The following is a 19,027-nucleotide window of genomic DNA, read 5'->3' on the forward strand; positions in this document are numbered from 1 at the left end:
ATCCTTGTTTCTGGAATGCCTTAGTCATCCTGGGAGTAGATTCTGGATCAAAGGGTTGATTCTTATAACACTAACACACACACACACACACACACACACACACACACACACACACACACCTTCTCAGCCTCTTATTTTTTCTTCTGCTTTTGCCATGGGAGATAAGACACTCTCCACCAAAGGTAGAGCCTTTGATCTTAGTCTTAACAACTATAAGAAAGAAATCTCTATTCTTTGTCAATGACTTAATCTCAAATATTCTGTTTTTGAAGCACAGAATAAAATAGCATGTAGCATAATCCATATTCTAATAAAAATTAGTTTGATAACCCATACTGAAAAAAAATGTACAGATAGCTCTGTACTTGTGCTTTCTGTATCTTACACTTCAGAATTCTTGGTGACAATTCTTATGATGAGTATGTATTGATATGATTGTTAATACCTTACAGATAAGTGGTCTGGACCCATCACCACACCCTTTTGCAGCTATTGGCCTTGAGATACACCCCCATACTGGCATGGAATATTTATGATTCATAATTCATAGCCAGTACTTATGCAATGCTAAACAAGACTACTGTCTTCTAGAATACAAACTAAGACACAACATATTTATTATCCTTATAATTGGGTTCCAGGGTAAGTATATGTGATGTTGAGCTATCAAATGCTATTTCTTATGATATTTTGTATTTTTTCCAAAGTGGGTACTATGGTTACAGTTAGAAGATTATATGTTGGACTCATTTACTTCAAGAGGTTTCCACAGCCTCTAGTGCCATACTATTTGTCACTAATTGCATTTGTGCCCAAGCACTTCCTGGGAAGACAACGATTGGTCATTTGCTGGTGATGTGCCATTTGTTCACAGAAAATGCAAATCATGAAAAAGGCAAGTTTTCTTAAGGAGAAAGGAAAGCAAATTTGAGAAAAAACAGGAGATTTACACAAATACGTATTGCCATTCGAGGCTTCCTGGGCAAAGGGCATGGCTCTCAGCAGGAGCAACAGCTTAGGGGACAGTTTGACTAATTGCTTCATGAGGTTTCTCTGAGTAGATATTAACAACTGTCTATTCACACCTCATATGAGGTACCAACTTCCTATCAAGTATAGCTTTGTGAACTGATGTGTTTATTATTTGGGTTGCTTCCACAAACTTTGATGAGTGGTTTTACTTACAAGCGCATAGGTGACACCCAAAGAACTGAGTCATTTAAAATTCCCACCCTGTCATGGATGCTAGTTTTTGTAGATGGAGTCTCAATTTCAGTTAACTTTATACTTTCTATCCCTTATATACTATAGCACCTCCCTAAATAGCTTGTAGCTGGGGCAGACTTATAAACAGCTAGCTAAGTGTATCAGAAAGGAGTGTCTGATAACTCTATCTGTCCTTGACTTCTATAAAAGGCTTTCAGGAGGCCTGATCTTGGGTGTTTCTTGTGGATAATCACAGCTCCTCTGATGGAGATGGCAGTGGCAGGCAGAGTTCCAAATTAACACACAATGTTCACTTTCCACTCAGTCTTTCCAAGCAGCTCCAACTATGGTATCAACACAGTAACTTAGGGTCTAGGTTTGTAGGAGGCCAGCCAAGTAGCCTGTTCCTCCAAGTAGCTTCCAGGAAAAAGTCTGAATTAAGAGTTACAGTGAAATTCAAGATCAAAAGAGAAACTTTAGAAGACATTAAAAAAGCAAAGTAAGTAAAAGCCTGAAGCAGAACTGACTACAAAGTGGATGAGGAGGGTATGAATTATACAATTCTTTAAAACATGATCACAAGTTACAGGCATTCTGTATCCTTAGTCTGGTTTCAGAAAATGAAAGTGAGCATGTGCTGGAGTCTTCATCAATTATTTAGAGTGGAAAACATGGATATAGATGGTGAAATTAAGAGCGCACAATGAAAAGCTAAAGATGAGAGTGCCAGAAAACAGTGATGAAGGCAGCAAGCCTCTCACCAAACACAGGGCCATCCGTCATCAGTATGAACAAGTTCGTTCACTTCATTAGTTCACCCTCATACAATCACTCATGAGCTCAATCATTTATGCATTCAAACATTTAGATATTGCCACAGATAAGAATTTGTTGAAGTTTTCCCTGCAAGATTGGGTTTACTAAGCTGTTATGCTGTACAACAGAAAGTAAATGTATTCTTAGTAAAGATAGTACATTTGTTAAGTATCTACTACAAGCTAGAAAGTATGCAATAGGCTTGGATTATTAGCAATAAAAACAGCTATTAATCTAACAAGGACAAAACTTAGTGATTGCAAGGAATGAATGACTGGGGCGTGAATGGGCCTGGGACAGGGAGTGTATAAGGGGACAGTAGATAGAAAGTACAAAAATACAACTAGATTGGAGTAGTAAGTATAAATGCTGTAAGTCCTAGTGGCGTGAGACTAGTAAGGATTTGCTGTATTTTGATAAATACCAAAAAGGGAAATTTTTAATGTCTCCCACACAGAAAAATGGTAAGTGTTTGAGTGGCCAGAAATGCTCATGAGACTGATATGATCACTACACATTGTATACACACATTAAAATGTGCAGACATACTGATACAACATATGGTGTCTGACTGTAAATATTAAAACATTAAAAGACATGAAAGTTAAAAATTACTTTTAGCTGATCCAAGGTGATAAGAGTGATGAAGTGAAAGAAAAAAAATTAGTTCTTGATGACTCATCTGTTTGTGAAAGAGTATGAGATAAAGTCTTTTAGGCTTCTTGTGAGATAACAGCTGAATTGTGGCTGGGCACACTGAGCTACTTAGCCCTGTTTTGTGGTATGATGGATGTCCCTTTTGTCTGAAAGTAAGTGACTAATCATTATATCTCCTGTAAGCTCTGTCCCTACGCTTCCCACCACACTTCCTCTAACTGCACTGACAGCTTTACCTGTCCTTATGTTCACGTGCCCCAAACCAACCCAACTTCTAAGGCCATATGAAACCCCAGGTGCTTATGATGAACTCCATCTTCCAGTCTGCAAGAATCTCTCTCATTCCTACCCCTCCATATCCATATTAAATTTTGAAAATTGTTGTCCATTTAAAATCTATAAGGCATATAGATGACCTCCACAGGTTCTCCATCCCCTGATAGGCGTTTATTTTATCAATGACAAAGTCCATTATCTTCCCTTCACAGTAACAACTGTACCCGAGGGTTGTTCTGCTACAATGAGTGCTGTTGGACGGAATAATTAAAGACATTGTGTAAAAGCATCTCCATTTAAAGAGCGGTATTTAAATGTGCACTACAGTATTTATGAGAGTTATAAGAAATAAAATCATTAGAAGTATCAAAGACAGAGGAGAGAATTCTTGGCAACTACAGGTGTCTCTTCAAGGGAGACACTGTATTTTGGCTTTGTGGCTTGTGTTTTATGGCAATTTAGTGACCACATACTGTCGTGGCACTTGGATGCTATGGTGTTTAGAGATAAGGAAGCAACTGCTGTTGCATTTTATTGCTCATATATCAGAAATTACAACCACAAGGCCACTGCTGTTAAATCAGGGACACACAATATATACAGTACAATAAGAGAAGAGAATGTGTGTAGGGCAGCCATAACAAAAGCAGCAGATAAGAGGAAACAGGAAAAGGGACACAAATGCCACCCACAAGCTCCCTGCGCATGGACTGACTGAGTATTATATGTTTGGTTATTGAGAAATAGTAAAGCAGGCTCTGGGATATAAACTAGAAAGGGAGTGGAAGGTAAAGGGCTTTCTCTTGCTTGTCAAAATCTTCAACTTGATAACACATGCCCATGCTGTCATCTTCTGCTCTCTGATTGGCATCCTAGATTTCAGAATCCATGCTATTCTTGCAGACACAGCAACAGATTTTTTTCACTGTACTTCATTTGTCCTGGGAAAATTTGCTTTTTCAAGATAACAAGATAAGCCCTGAGGAGGAAGTCACTAAAGATAGACAGAACTGTGCCTACTCTGAAGGAATCACAGGTATTTGCATAGCAAATCCCATTGTTTCCAAAGACCAATGTCCAAAAGCTTGCTGGACCATGGGAGCCTGATGCAAGCATCAGGCTATCAGTGACAAGATGGCTGCATTTCCTAATCTGGAGGAAGAAAATGTGGCACTTTGACAAGAAGGCACTGAATTTGTAAAAGTTCATGTCACCATGTAAGCAATTTGTATATGTTTTCTCTTTATTACACACTAGTAGATGTAGGTAAATGTACTGAAAACTTGTATTGCAATATTGCTAGTCTGAAAGAAAACTCATAATGAAACTCATAGACACAAGAGTTTAGCTGAGGGATGAGGTGAGTGAAATTCTAAGTCATCATGTGTAGGCATCTGTGGTATATGTGTATGTATTCTTCTGAGAGTAGTTACAAATATGTGTGCATACATATAGAGGTGTGAATACATAAAGTTGACTTCAAATGTCTTTCTCAGTTGCTTTCCCTTTTAGATTTTTGAGATAGGGTCTCTCATTGAGCCTATATCAGGCTAATTAGGCCATGGATCTGTCTGTCTCAGCCTTATCAGTTTGGTCATATAAGCATGGATTTCAGTTTGGTTTCTGATGTGGGTACTAGGACTCCACACTCAAATCTTCATGTCTGTTCAGAAAGCATTTCTCTGATTGAGCCATCTCCTTAGCTCCCAATTCCTATTTTATAGAAGTTCATGTCATTCATATAATTGAAATATCCCCCAAAGGCCCATGTATTAAAGGCTTGCCACTCCATGGTGTGTCCCTGAAGGGAATATTGGAATGCAGTCTCCTTCATGCCCTCCCTCTCTTTTGGTACTGGCTATGAGCTCATAGGCTTTGTGCCATTCTTTGTTCTTTCTATGGCTGACTGCATTGCACAGGTCTAAAAACGACAGAACTAGATTCCACTAGTGGCGAACTAGAACCTACAAAAGCACAAGCCAAAAACAAATCTTTCCTCATTATAAATTGATTATCTCACGTATTTGACACAATAATGGAAGCCTGAATAATACTGACATGTCAAAAGAGTATGTTGGAGTTGGCCAGCCAAGTTTCTATAACTATAGATGGCCAGTCCACTGATTTTCAGTGGTTCAGTTTTTAAATTTATGATAAAATGAGAGCTATATGCTTTCAACAGAAACTTCACTACACAGAATTTGATTCCTTTCCCAGGCTGGTGATAATGAATTTCTTGAGATGCCTGACTATAGGGTAATGAAAATATTGTTGGTGAATTTAAGGTTGGTAAGAGATTGAGTAGATTAGATATATTAGATGCATTTGAGATATACATTATTTTTAAATTGAAGTGAATTTTTCTGAATGTAACACTACTGCAACTGTAAGCACAACTACATTTTGCGGAGTCATCCCAGCAAGCCTAATAATTGTATGTGACTTATCTCCAGCAAATGAGAGGCTTTTCAAGTGAGTCTACTTGGTACTAGAGGAGGCACATAACTCAAAGGGACAAGTGACGGGGCTGCTGTTACATACAGTGAAAGATGATTGGTGATTGATGCTTAGTTTGGGTAAGCAGCAAAACAAATATAAAAAGATATCCATTTTTGATGACTGTACCAAACTACCTAATGGATGCAGAGTAAGGAGAAAAGTTTTAGATTGGTTCATAGTTTCAGGCAATGATGGTTATCAAGGCCTGATGACAGCTGCCCATAGTAACCTGAGAATTTGTGCACCTCCTTTCTACATTTAGAAGGAAGCCTCGTTTTTCCCTCTGATCGGATTCTTTAAAAGAGCATGACAGCTTTCTGCCTAGACCAGAATGTTGTTTTCATGAGTGACCATGGAATGGCTCATGAGGGATAATATTCTGTAAGTAATATTATATTATTCACCCCTAGGAAACCCAGTTACTAACTTAGGCAACACTAAAAAACAGTGTAGGAAGATAGAACTTAGCACTTTTTAGTACCGAGGAACTAAAATATGGTACCTTCAGGCACCGCTGTATGAGCTTGTAGAGAATCTCTCTAAAGGCTGCCTCATGCAGGACAAGCCTGACTCCTCTCTCACATCCTTGCCTCAAGCCCTCACTGTACATCTGGCCCTTGTAGTAAGTAAGCCAGCATCATGCAAGCACCATTTCTTTTTACAAATCCCACAAGGAAAGGCTTTTAATCCACTGAATAATTTGTTACAGCTGTGGACAAGCAAGCAACTTTGGAACAGGAAGGAAAGGAGAATTATATTAATCATGTCTCCTTCATCTGTCCTGGGACTCTAATTTTAAAAGACAAAGAGTAGGGGGAAATAACTTCAAAAGACAGAGAGTGGAAATGAAATGGCAGCAATTCTCGTGGTTTCCCACTAACAGTGTATAACTACAATGTGTCCAGGAAGGCAATAGATCCTAGCAGAGAGTCTGAAATTGCTATTAAACAGAAAAGAGTTTGAAAGTAGATTAACTTTTGGGATGAAGAAGGTAAATGATTATAGTATAAGGCTCTATACTGTCACATCTATCATATTTGCTTGATTTAAATTAGGTTGAGATGAACGAATACAATCAGACTACCATTGACTAGGAAGAAAAAGCTTAATATGGTCGTCTTGTAGAAAATTCAGCATTCATCGAGTGCTTGCTGTGTAAAGAAGTAGATATTGCTGAGGTACTATGTTAGTCTTAAGTCCCAGAAAAAAATTCATAATCTTCAGGCAACATTTTCTGTTTTGTTCACATTTCAAATCCAAATGAAGAATCTCCATCAATCTGGTTGCAACCACATCATACAAGATTGTCTCAATTTTATACAGTGAAACTGAAAAACACATTTTTCTCAGCTACTCATGTACTTTGGAAAACAATTGGACATTATTGACATAGTAAAATCATCTCCCCCCACCCCACCCCCACAGAAGATTATTTCAGCAGCATGCTCACAATCTAAACCATTTTATATTGTCAGTAAACTCCAATCACTTATGAAAGAGCTTCCCAGGGTTAGAAAAATGTTTTGGGTTTTGTGTGTGTGAGAGAGCTTTCTTTCTTTGTTCTTTCTTTCTTTCTTTCTTTCTTTCTTTCTTTCTTTCTTTCTTTCTTTCCTTTCCTTTTCTTAGCTTCATTTGCCTGTAGTCTAAGCAATTGAGAAATGCTTTTATTGAACCTATGTTCAATTCTATATCAAGAGAAACAAAAATCCCCCTCCTAGAAATGGAGGAGGCCGTTATGTTGTTATAGTGGGAGCAGGTTTGAGTTAGTTATCCTATAAATTCCTTCATAATCCTATTAATCTTAAAAAACAGATGAAATTTCAAATGTCCTAAATCATGCATGCACATATAATCTTACTCATTTAGTTTTGTATTCTATAAAAATATAACTCTTATTGCATTTTGCTTCTTGGAATATATATTTATGGATTCACAGTCACAATTATGAAATGGACTATACAGAAAGATTATGTAGAATGTAAACTGTTGGCCCTGAAATGACCTCATATTGGTCCCTAAGACCTATTTATACATGATCTTATATACTAAGAGAAAATTTACACATATGATTAACTTAAGGATCTTGGTATGGGGTACTTATTCTCAATTATCCAGATGCACCTAACTCTTAAAAGAAGACGCAGAAGTAATAATTGGATAATGAAATAATGGGATAGCTATTGAAGAGGTGAGGACAATGTTCTGTATTTTAAAATAAGGGAAGATAACATAACTCAAGAAATGATTATGTCAGCTAATGTTACAAGAAGGCAGGAAACAGATTCTTCCTTAAGGACTGCATAAAAGAATCTAGCCTGCTATCCCCAGACTTTAGTTCAGTGAGAACCATGTGGGACCTCCAACTTCATAACTGGAGGATATTGAGGTGGATTATTTTATGTAATTTACTTTGTAGTAATATCTCTAGCAGCACCAGGAGTCTAATACATGTAGGCTGGCAGGTAAGGGATTATTTGCATTAGTATCTTAAATAAATACACAGAATTATTTTATAACTGTATTTTTGATGCTGCATTTACTTTTCCTTCTTGCAAAGAATTTAGTTCATGGGGAATAGAAGACTTTATATAAAATACAATATAACAAAGAATAAAAAAAATAATTAAGTAGAGAGTCACACAATGTCCTTGGAACCAAAAGGAAGTTGGCATGTTTTTCAGGTAGAAAGGGTATTACGAAGGGAAGGGGTGCCATTGACTTGAGTGTCTTGATTGGATGACATACACTAAACTAGTATTGATAGAAGACAGTGTTTATGGAAGAAGTAGTAGAAAAAATACCTTGAAAAATCACAGAAATAACAATATAATGAGTGATGGCATCTAAGCTGATCAATAATCTTGGTATTACAGGCAATAAAAACATATATTGCAGCATCTGAGGAAGACTGACCCAGCCATTGATGCATTTAAAAACAAAACAAAACAAAACAAAACAAAAATACAGAGAAAAGCATTGATGATGATAAAGTGGATGTTTTAGAAAAACGGGAGACAAAGTAGAGAAATTAACTGTTTATTGCAGGAACACAAAAGACAAATGTTGAAGCACAATAAATAGATATTTGGCAATGGATTGAATGAAATTTAAAGAAGTAGAATCAATACAACCTAACCATTATTGGACATGAAGATGGAAAAAAAGAGAAAAGAAAGTGACAGTGGGATGATGATGTGGCAATGAATGAACAACAAAATACAGTAGAAAGGACAGGCATTGGGAAAAATAACAAAACAGTCTGGATCAAATGAGGACAATCTGCTGCATCTTACTTCATTACCTATTTTCTTCAGGATAGGGCTTTTATCTTCATTTTGTATGTGCATAGAAAATGGAATAGGACCTATAATAACCAAAATCATAAATCTGCCACTGGTCATGTGAATATGAAGGCCAACAACTTCACATTGCCCTTTTCACCTCTACTTTGGTGGGCAGAAGAGAATTCATACTTAACAAGTGATTGCTTATGTTGTTGGAACAAAATAAATGATGCATAACAGAGATTTCACGTAATATGTGGGATCTGTGGCTTGGGAATTAGTTGAGACCATTTATGGTGAGCACATGAAAGAAGAGAAGTCAGGAATAAAATAGAAGGATAGTAAAAACTAGGAAACGAACAGAAGTGAAGCTGAGGAGAGGTGTGACAAGAAGTGGGTGGTCAGGTGGAATGAAACATGGAAATGTGTGTGAGGATACAAAGCCACTGAGTTTACACAAATATATCCTTTGTAGGGTTAAAAGGGCAGCATTGTGTCAAATTTCATGTATAGGTAGACAACAGGATTTTCAGTAGTGAAAATATGATGCCTCTTCTTTATCTTATATTTTTACAATTGTTTTTATTAAATAATTTTGACATATACATTTATATTATTACACATATATACAATAATCTACCTGCAGCAAAAACAACCACGATACAATCAGAAATTATATATGTTATATTCATAGTGTTTTGGCTATTTGTATTTGGCAGCTTTGAAGAAAACATCTTTCCTCTTTTGATGCATCTAAAATTCTGAATGTAAATCAATATCTATCACATCTCATCATTATCAACTTAAAACATCTCTCTAGACATAAAACATCTTAACCCCTAAACAACTAAGCTTAATTGTAAAACTAAACTATTTGTTCTTTAACCTTATATGTGGCAAACAAGCCACTGGACAAAATGTTCTCATTTCTACCATAGACAGAATTCTGCCTAAAAATAGGCAAGCTTGTATGCAGGCAGAGTTGATGGCCAAACTCTCACAAGACAGGGTTAGCAGGTCCTCAGTAGTTCCTGCCTCACAAATATGTCTGTCAGATATATTGGGCTAGAAATCTGAAAATGATGCTCCAATGTTATAGAGACTTTTGGGTGACTGTTCAGGCAGCAAACTGTCTCTGTCATCTTCTCATTTGGGAAGCCGCTAACCTGTGCTCCCTGTACTCAGGTAATCAAGTTTATTCCTTCCCAATTCTCTGATGGGGAAGCCCATTCTTTAAAATGCACAATGACAGAATGACAGGAGATAGGACAGAGTAACCAGGGCCAGGAAAGATCCAGATATGCATTTGTTTCTGTACACTTTAATGACTGTAAGAAGGGCTTGGTTGGCTAGAAAGAGGCAATAGGAAAGGAAGGACATGCATGCAAGAGAAAGGCATAACTTTTCTAATTTTGATGCTGTGCTCATCATCTTTGTCATGCTGTGATAAAAGAAGCGATCAAAGGAAAGACACTTTTATTTTGTCTCAGGGTGGGTGTGAGGCATGCTAGTTATCATGATGGGGAAAGCATGGCATTGTGGACTTGCTAACACTGGGTAGTTCAGGAAGCAGAGAGAAACTGTCACCTGATGCATGCTTGGAAGTTCTCACTCACAAAGCCTTTCCCCACAGTGACCTTTCTCTAGGGAAACCTTGTTTCCTAAAGGTTCCACAGTTTCCCTCAAGCAGCACCATCAGCTGAAACCATGACATGAGGCACACAAGGCATCTTACATTTAAAGCACACAGGAGCATAGCAGGCTACCAAGAAGAGGCTTGATACCCTATGAACATGTACAGGGGGAGGAGGTCCCCCTCAGAAACAGTTATAGGGGAGGGGAGTAAAGGGAAAATGGGAAGGAGGGGGGAATGGGAGCATAGAAGGGATGGGATAAAAATTTAGATGTAATATGAATAAATTAATGAAATATATTAAAAAATAAAGCACACAGGGTACTTGGTGTTAGTGTAATGTTTGACCTGCTTTGACCATGTGATTTGTGACATGGTGGGATGCAGAGTGCTCTGAGCAGCTTTCTGCCACACTTAGAAAATCTGTGGTAGGTAACCTTTTGTCATGACTTATGAATGATATAAACCACTCGAAAGAAGAATGGGTTTATTTTTTTTTTTATTTCAGACCGTTGTCATTTTTCTCATATCATGTTTGGGATGTGTAGTGGGGAACTCTGTGAAAAATGTAGCACACATGTTAAGAATATGTGCAGGAGGAGGGCTGTTCACCTCATGGTGCTTTGGGAGCCAAAAGAAGAAAAAACATGGGACTGATGTGTCAATGACCCTTTCATGGGAATACCTTCAGGACTTAATTTTATACTGCACCCCACCTTTTGACAATCGCATAGTTTCCTATATAGTAAGAGTGTGGGGCCAGGCCTTTAACATGGGTGCTTTGGAAGGGAATTCCAATTTTGAACTGTTAGGTAGAGATCAAATTAAACTCTCCATCATTTGAACAGAATATCCAGCTGGGTTCTATTGGTATTTGAAATGCATCCATTAGGGAAAAATGTTATATTCCCAAAATGACTCATCACTTAGCTTCTTTACACTGTTACTAAATACCAAGGATTGTCATGCAAGCTTATGATTTTGTTTTGCATACATAAAGTAGTACAAATTTAAATACTTACACATAAGTTCAGTGGCTTATGTTGGTTACCAAAATTGAGTTCTACTTTAAGCAAGCAATTACAGCACAAGCATTTAGGAAAGCAGTGGGAGAGTATTTATGAAAGCTGTAGCTGTTTAGTCTAGCACATGCTGTACAGAATATGAATAGCAATATTATATATTTTACATAATGGTTAGTCAGAGAGGCTGAAGTAGAATTAGTTTGATTCCATAAAAAGAGCAATAGAAACAACAAGACCTTTGGAATCTGTAGCAGATACACGAATAGGAGGAATGAGGAAAAAGAAAAAAATCACAAGTAAATATAGACTTAGTTGAGAAAGCAATGAAAGATAGCAAAAGAATGAAAATGGTTCTAATGATAAGGAAACACATTGAATGTTCTAGCCTATATTACTTTATTCCTATAAGAATAACTTGCAAAGCAAAAAGAAGAGACAGGTACCAGAGGATTTAGCAGGGTAGAAGATGGGGTGGGGATGGAACTTCCCATGATTACTTCATGGAAAATACTGTATGATTTTTGTTCTCTGCCTCTCATTCTTTCAAATAGTCTGTGTATGTTCACATTGTATTTATAAGACAATATTAGTAGATATGGGTGTTTTATTAGGGTTTTATTGCTGTGAAGAGACACCATGATCATGGAAACTCTTACAAAGGAAAATATTTAATTGAGGCTGTCTTACAGTTAATAATTAGTCCATTGTCATCATGGAGCGACACATGGCAGCATGCAGGCAGACATGGTGCTGAAGAAGGAGCTGAGAGTTCTTGATTTGCAGACAGCAAGTAGGGACTGTGAACCACTGGGCTGTCTTGAGCATCTAAGACCTCAGAGTCCATGCTCAGTGATACATCCTCTAACAGCACCATACCTACTTGAATAAGGTCACATCTCCCAATAATACCAGTCCCTATGAGCCTACAGGGTAATTTTCATTAAAATACCACAAGGGGGGGTAATATAATTACAAATCATCTCTACTTTCTGCACTTTCCAATATGGTTAGGACTATTTAAAATAATAATAATAATAATAGCAAATAACTAGAGAGGAAAACATGCATTAGGATACATTCATATTACTGTAATAAGTATTCACAAAATAACAGATATATTCTGAATTTCTTTTTCAGAGAAAATGAAATGTTTTGCTTTGCAGTAAATACAGGCATACCAAATTCCAGGGTTCTTCACGGATGTGTGTGAATGATTCCTGTAGCTCCCCGAATCAACACTGATCCAGCCAAGGCTCCTTCCTGATGCCTTTGAGCTTTCCTGTCTTTCTGATTCTTTATGACAAATTCCTTTTCCCTCCTAGAAATCCCCTTAAACTCTCTGCCCAAAGACATATTCCTCCACAGTGACATCAGGTAAAGGGCAGGTCTTTAATAGAATTCTCTTCTGAGTCCTCACTTTCTTACCTATATGTGACATGGAGGACACATCTCAGAGTTCTCTCTTCCTCTCCCTCCCATTCTCTCACCCTATTTCAATCCACCTCTGCTCCTCTCATTCTCCGTCTTTGTCTAACATAGCGCTGATATTTTCTTCTGAAAGGTAATGCCCCACACAGCATTGCCATTGGATAAAGAATACATATTAATGGTGTATGAAAGTTTCATCTTCGGAAATAAATCCCCAACTCAAAAGCTAACTGTATCCTAAGGACATAGACTAGGGGTAGAATGTGTTCAAATCCTAGGTCTAGCAACAGCTTAGAATGCGCTCTACCATAAGAGCCTTGCTCAATTTTCAGTGATGACCTATTCACACCCATGTAGAAGCCCTCATGAAGTGGAGCGCTGAAGTTAGTGCTGACCTCGCAACGTCAGGCCTGATACTGTTCTTGAAATAAATCACCAGTTCTCCCTGTCTGTTAGGTGCTTCAACCATGACAAGGCATAATAGAAAAGAAGATTAATTGTTGAACTGGAAAAATCCTTGCAGTGACAAGGACAAAGAAGAACAGGGGGAATAGAGAGGGAAAGAAAGGAAAGAGAAAATAAAGGAAAGGAGATGGGTGGGGGAGAACTCAGTTTCTCTATTTTTTTCAATCTCTATCTCAACTTTCAAGGTTTTGCAGTATCATGGCCAGGTTATGTCCATAAAACTCGATTGCCTAAACTGTCAAGAAAGGGCACTTTATGAGTCCCATTTGTGTTACTGAGTAGCCTGCTTTTACTAAAGCTCTGTGGATAGCTTTCAACGACTCAGGAGACCTGACACAGAATCCTTTGTCCTCTATCTCCTCTAATTCACATGAATACAATTTAATTCTACTTGGAGACCTTCAACAAAACAGCCCTGTAATAAATTTGCAATACCATGGAGTATTGTTAAGTTGACTTGGGGACTCACCTCATTCAATGGCATACTGTCCTAAACAGGCAGCGAAGAACAAAGAGGCAATTTCTATATGAAAAATTCATGGCTCCCAGTTACCTTCACCAAGGCTTCCCATGGGCCAGAGTTATCTTTCCAGTCTATATGCACGAATTTTTGTGTCTAGTAAAGTATAGGTGCTGTTAAGCTCTCCACCTTAGCTATATTTGGACAGTCACAATCGAGCAGATACCACTGAGGTCTGTGCCTACAAGGAAACTCATCATGACTCTGGAGAATATATGCTGATAAAAATGAGAGAATGTGGATTAAAAGGGATTGGGGCCAGGAAGCAATTTACTGTAAAAGCTGACTTGACTATATTTTGATGCTATTTTAGATACAAATAAGAGGAATTGTGGAGGAAGGCATTCTGGATTTAAAAAAAAAAGTGATGAGAAAGCAAAAGAGAAGAGAGGCTATGGGAAAGTGGAGGAAGCAGAGACAGTGAAGTCCTAAGTGAATGGGTATCTTTGAGATGAGCATGCAGTGTCATGGACACCGATACCTCAGCACCATCAGAGCTACAAGGCTTTCCTTGGACAAGGCTCAGTGGTTTGCAATGACTTCCTCAGGTCTCCAAATATTAATACCAACACCATGGACAGACAAAGTCCACCATACCCGTGCTATCTCCACCTTGATATTTACAGCCTGAAGATAGGTTCGCCACAGAGACTGTTTCTGTAGAAGCTAAGCCTACCTTCTCAATTCTGCTGTACACCACAATTTTGTGTCCTTGTTCAGATGTGTGCCATAACATCCCCCCATTCCATTCAACTGAGCTTCCAAGGTGCTATGTCTCTCCATCAGAGAGCTCACTTAATGCTTGCTTATCTGTCTTTGTATATGCGTGCCTAACCTTTCTTCATTCATTTACAGCCCAAGTCAGGTCCAGTTCCTGGAGCCTTCCAGGAAAATTCAACAGAAGGCTTTACCACAGCAATGACACACTTGTAACTGGGTTCTTTTTGTGAGGCTTCCTTTTCCCAGTATAATAGCCATGGAGCTTGAGACTGCTTTGCATGTTCCAAGTCACAGAATTTAATTGTAGATGTGTAACTGAGTAAAGAAAAGCCATGCATTATTTTGTTGATTCTATTATTGACATTGATTCTTTATTTGTCAGGTATCCAGATTCTTTGTTATGGAACGTCTCAGTTCTTCAATAAGAAGGTAGAATGTACTTTACTACTATTAACTTTGGACCTGACTATGGGATTGACATTGATGAAAAAAATTAATTTAATTCTGTTTAGAGTAGTTTGGGTTTTTTAGAAGCTTTTTTACTATAATTTATTCAGATTACATTCTGATTGTTATCACTTCACTTGTATCTTCCCATTCCCCTCTCCCTCTTTCGTCCAGTTCGCCTCCCCTAGACCTCTGACAGTAGGGAGACCTCCTCCTCCTACCTGGTCTATTCCAGATAGCCTGCTTGCTTCCCCTTCCTCTGAATGCCCACTGAGCCTCCCACAAAGGGTAAGTGATCAAATCAGAGGGACACCAGTGTTCATGTCGGAGGCAGTCCCTGCTCTCCCCACAACCTTGGAGAATGAACTGTCGGTTGGCTAGCTCTGAACATGGGATCTAGGTTTACGAAAAGCAGAGACTTAACATTTTGGATCCCAATTCTTGAGCTCCAGACACCACCAAAGGAATGGGCAGAAGAGTGGGTACAGCATAGAGACGAAAGCTTCCAAAGCAGGTGCATAGAGGTGGCATGCAAGTTGAAAGAGTATCATGCTAGGTGTGTTAGAGAGTGTAGAGTTAAAGACAGGCAATAAGGTGAGGAAAAAGTAGTTGATGGATAGTCTTTTTTTTTTAATACATTTTTATTAATTTATACATATTACATCTCAGTTGTTAGCCCATCCCATGTATCCTCCCATCCCTCCCTTCCTCCCACTTCCTCCCCCTACTCCCCTCCCCTATGTCTGTGTCTGAGGGGGATCTCCTCCCCCTGAATATGCTCATACGGTATCAAGTCTCTCCTTGGTGACCTATTATCTTTCCTCTGAGTGCCACCAGGCATCTCCATCCAAGGGACATGATCAAATATGGGGCACCAGAGTTTGTGTGAGAGTTAGATCTTCTTCTCCACTCAACAGTGGAGAATGTCCATCGGCTAGTCCGGGTAGGGGTTCAAGGTTTTTACTGCCTATTTTTTCCTTGGCTGTTGCCACAGTTTGCGGAGGACCCCAGGGCCCAGACTCGCCTGTAGTTTTCCAGGACCCACTGGATCCTTCCATTTCCTCTTTCTCCCAGGCTTCTCACACCTAAAGTTTCAATAGGATGTCCTCCCCTCTTACCCATTATTCTGGTAGGTACAGTTTTTCATGGGGACGTACACCTTGGGCTAGTGTCTCGATATAAGTGAGTATATACCATTTAGCTCTTTTTGCTTCTGTGTGAACTCACTCATTATGACAATTTCTAGTTCAATCCATTTGTCCACAAATTTTGGAAATTCCTTGTTTTTAATAGCTGAGTAGTATTCCATAGTGTAAATGTACCACAGTTTCTTTATCCATTCTTCTGTTGAGGGACACGTAGGTTGTTTCCAAGTTCTGGCTATTATGAATAAGGCAGCTATGAACATGGTTGAGCATATGTCCCTGTTGTGTGGTAGTACATCCTCTGGGTATATTCCAAGGAGTGGAATAGCTGGGTCTTGAGGAAGCCCTATTCCCATTTTTCTGAGAAAGCACCAGATAGCTTTCCAAAGTGGTTGTACTAGTTCGCATTCCCACCAGCAATGCAGGAGTGTTCCTCTTTCTCCACACCCTCGCCAGCATGAGGTGTCAGTTGAGTTATTGATCTTAGCCATTCTGATGGGTGTAAGATGGAATCTCAGTGTCGTTTTGATTTGCATTTCTCTGATGACTAAGGAGGTCGAGCATTTCTTTAAGTGTTTCTCAGCCATTTGATATTCCTCTGTTGAGAATTCTCTGTTTAGCTCTGCGCCCCATTTCTCTATTGGGTTATTTGGTTTGGTGGTGTTTAATTTCTTAAGTTCTTTATATATTTTGGATATTAGACCTTTGTCAGATGAAGAGTCGGTGATGATCTTTTCCCAGTCTGTAGGCTGTCGCTTTGTTCTCTTGACAGTGTCACCAGCCTTACAGAAGCTTCTCAGCCTCATGAGGTCCCATTTATTAATTGTTGATGTTAAGGCCTGGGCTGTTGGTGTTCTGTTCAGGAAGTTGTCTCCTGTGCCTATGAGTTCCAGACTCTTTCCCACTTTTTCCTCTAACTGGGTTAATGTCTGTGGTTTTAAGTTGAGGTCTTTAATCCACTTGGACTTGAGTTTTGTGCATGGTGACAAATAGGGGTCTAATTGCATTTTTCTACATGTAGACATCCAGTTAGACCAGCACCATTTGTTGAAGATGCTGTCGTTTTTCCATTGAATGGATTTGGCTTCTTTGTCGAAAATCAGGTGAGCAAATGTGTGTGGATTCTTGATGGATAGTCTTAATCATCAAATATAACAGTCTACATTTCAATATGGAGTTTGAGGAAAAAACAATGTCTGTAGTGCTGTTCAGTACTCTAAACCAGAACCACACCCTCTAACAATCACATGGTAATCCTGACTACATGTCACGCTCAATCTTTTTCTTCCGAAGGCAGGATTGTTTGTGAAATTCTGAACCTGTGATCGCAGTGTACAGACACAATTGAGAATATATGTACACATCTATACACATTTGACGATGTTCTAAAAACAAAACCCAAAGAAACAAACAAAAGGATGCTAAGCAAAAAGAGAGGATATGAATTCATAAATGTATTGAAGAAAGTCCACCTTCCTTTCTTTTCCCACTCAGTCCCTTCAATAATACGTAGTCTCAGTCTTAATAATGATAACCATAAGTTTTCTAGCTGTTCAAGCTGCCATTGCCAGAATCTCAGCTTGCAGAAATGAGAAAACTGCATGAGGAATAGGGGAGGGAAGAGGGGGGAGAGGGAGGGAGGTGGAACTGGGAGGAATGGGGCTACAATTAGGACATAAATTGAATAAACAAAAATTTTTTTAAAAAAGGAAAATAAGAGAGAGAGAGAGAGAGATGGCATGGTTCTCCAGAGCTTATAGCCACCAAGCAGATCAACTATGCAGTTATTAAGATACCAGAGTCACAGAGTCAGGAGGGAGGCAGAAAAATGTGAAGGCAGAAACCAAAATTAGCATACTCCTGCTAAAAAATGCATCCCACTAATAAAGCAGGCAGATGAGACTTGGACCGCCCAAAAGGAGAGCTAAGGGCTTCCCAGTCTATTCTCAAATCACTCAACACTCCAAGCTGTTTCTTTGAAAGCATCATCTGGTATCCTTTTGGATCTCTTCATATTCCCTGGTGCTCCATTTTACAATATCACAGTCATGGAGTCTATTAAATAAATATATGAATACATGAATGGATGTGAAGAGGACTTTAATCTGTGATGAAAAATGCAAGTTACTCTCTACTCTACTGTTACAGCAACTTTATGTGATGATAAGAACCAGTGAGGAAGACGGAGACCCAAAGAATCATTTGCTTTGCTGCTCTATATAGTAGGACCTCTAAAAGAAGCAAAACAACTGTACCAGCCACAGAGAACCAATGTGTTCAGCATCTTACATTGAGCTATGGTGCAGAGAGAAAATAATAGGAATTGCTAAAGTTTCCCCCACAAGAAAGTGCTGATAAAAATATTTGCTATAGTAATATTCCTACAGATGAGAGGCAATAGGAGACAGCCTCATTAATACACAAGTTTAAACTAGCTAATTTCTTCTTGAGAGGATCGTAGTTATCTGCCTTTATTATATTTAGATATTAAATGTGGGAACTACATCACTAAAAGCTATTCAATAAAGAGGGCTTGGGGTGTTCAATGAAAGTATCTACAAATAAAGGTGATCACAAAATCAGTGCTCGATTTTTGGACTCAATGCTCCATAATGAAGCCAAATTCAGTAGCACTAATGAGATGACTGTGGTGATGGGGGCCCACTATGCTGTGGAGTGACCAATGCGTTGAAGCCAGAAGTTGGCATCTTAGGTCATAGAGCTGTTGGAATATTGTATTAAGAAATATGGTTTAGGGGCCGGGCGTGGTGCTGCAAGCCTTTAATCCCAGCACTCGGGAGGCAGAGGACAGCCTGGTCCACAGAGTGAGTCTAGGACAGCCCAGGCTACACAGAGAAACCCTGTCTTGAAAACCCAAAAGGAAATAAAATAAAATAAAAATAAAT

The 19,027-nt window shown here is 38.7% G+C and overlaps 1 protein-coding gene across 2 annotated transcripts in view; it reads right to left on the minus strand.

Annotated features, from left to right (window-relative positions):
- NKAIN3 (sodium/potassium transporting ATPase interacting 3) overlaps positions 1–19,027 on the minus strand; it is a 564,680-nt gene that overhangs the window by 345,254 nt on the left and 200,399 nt on the right. The window lies entirely within an intron of this gene.

Source organism: Acomys minous (assembly GCF_964271855.1).
Source record: "Acomys minous genome assembly, chromosome: 1".
NCBI classification, from domain to species: domain Eukaryota; kingdom Metazoa; phylum Chordata; class Mammalia; order Rodentia; family Muridae; genus Acomys; species Acomys minous.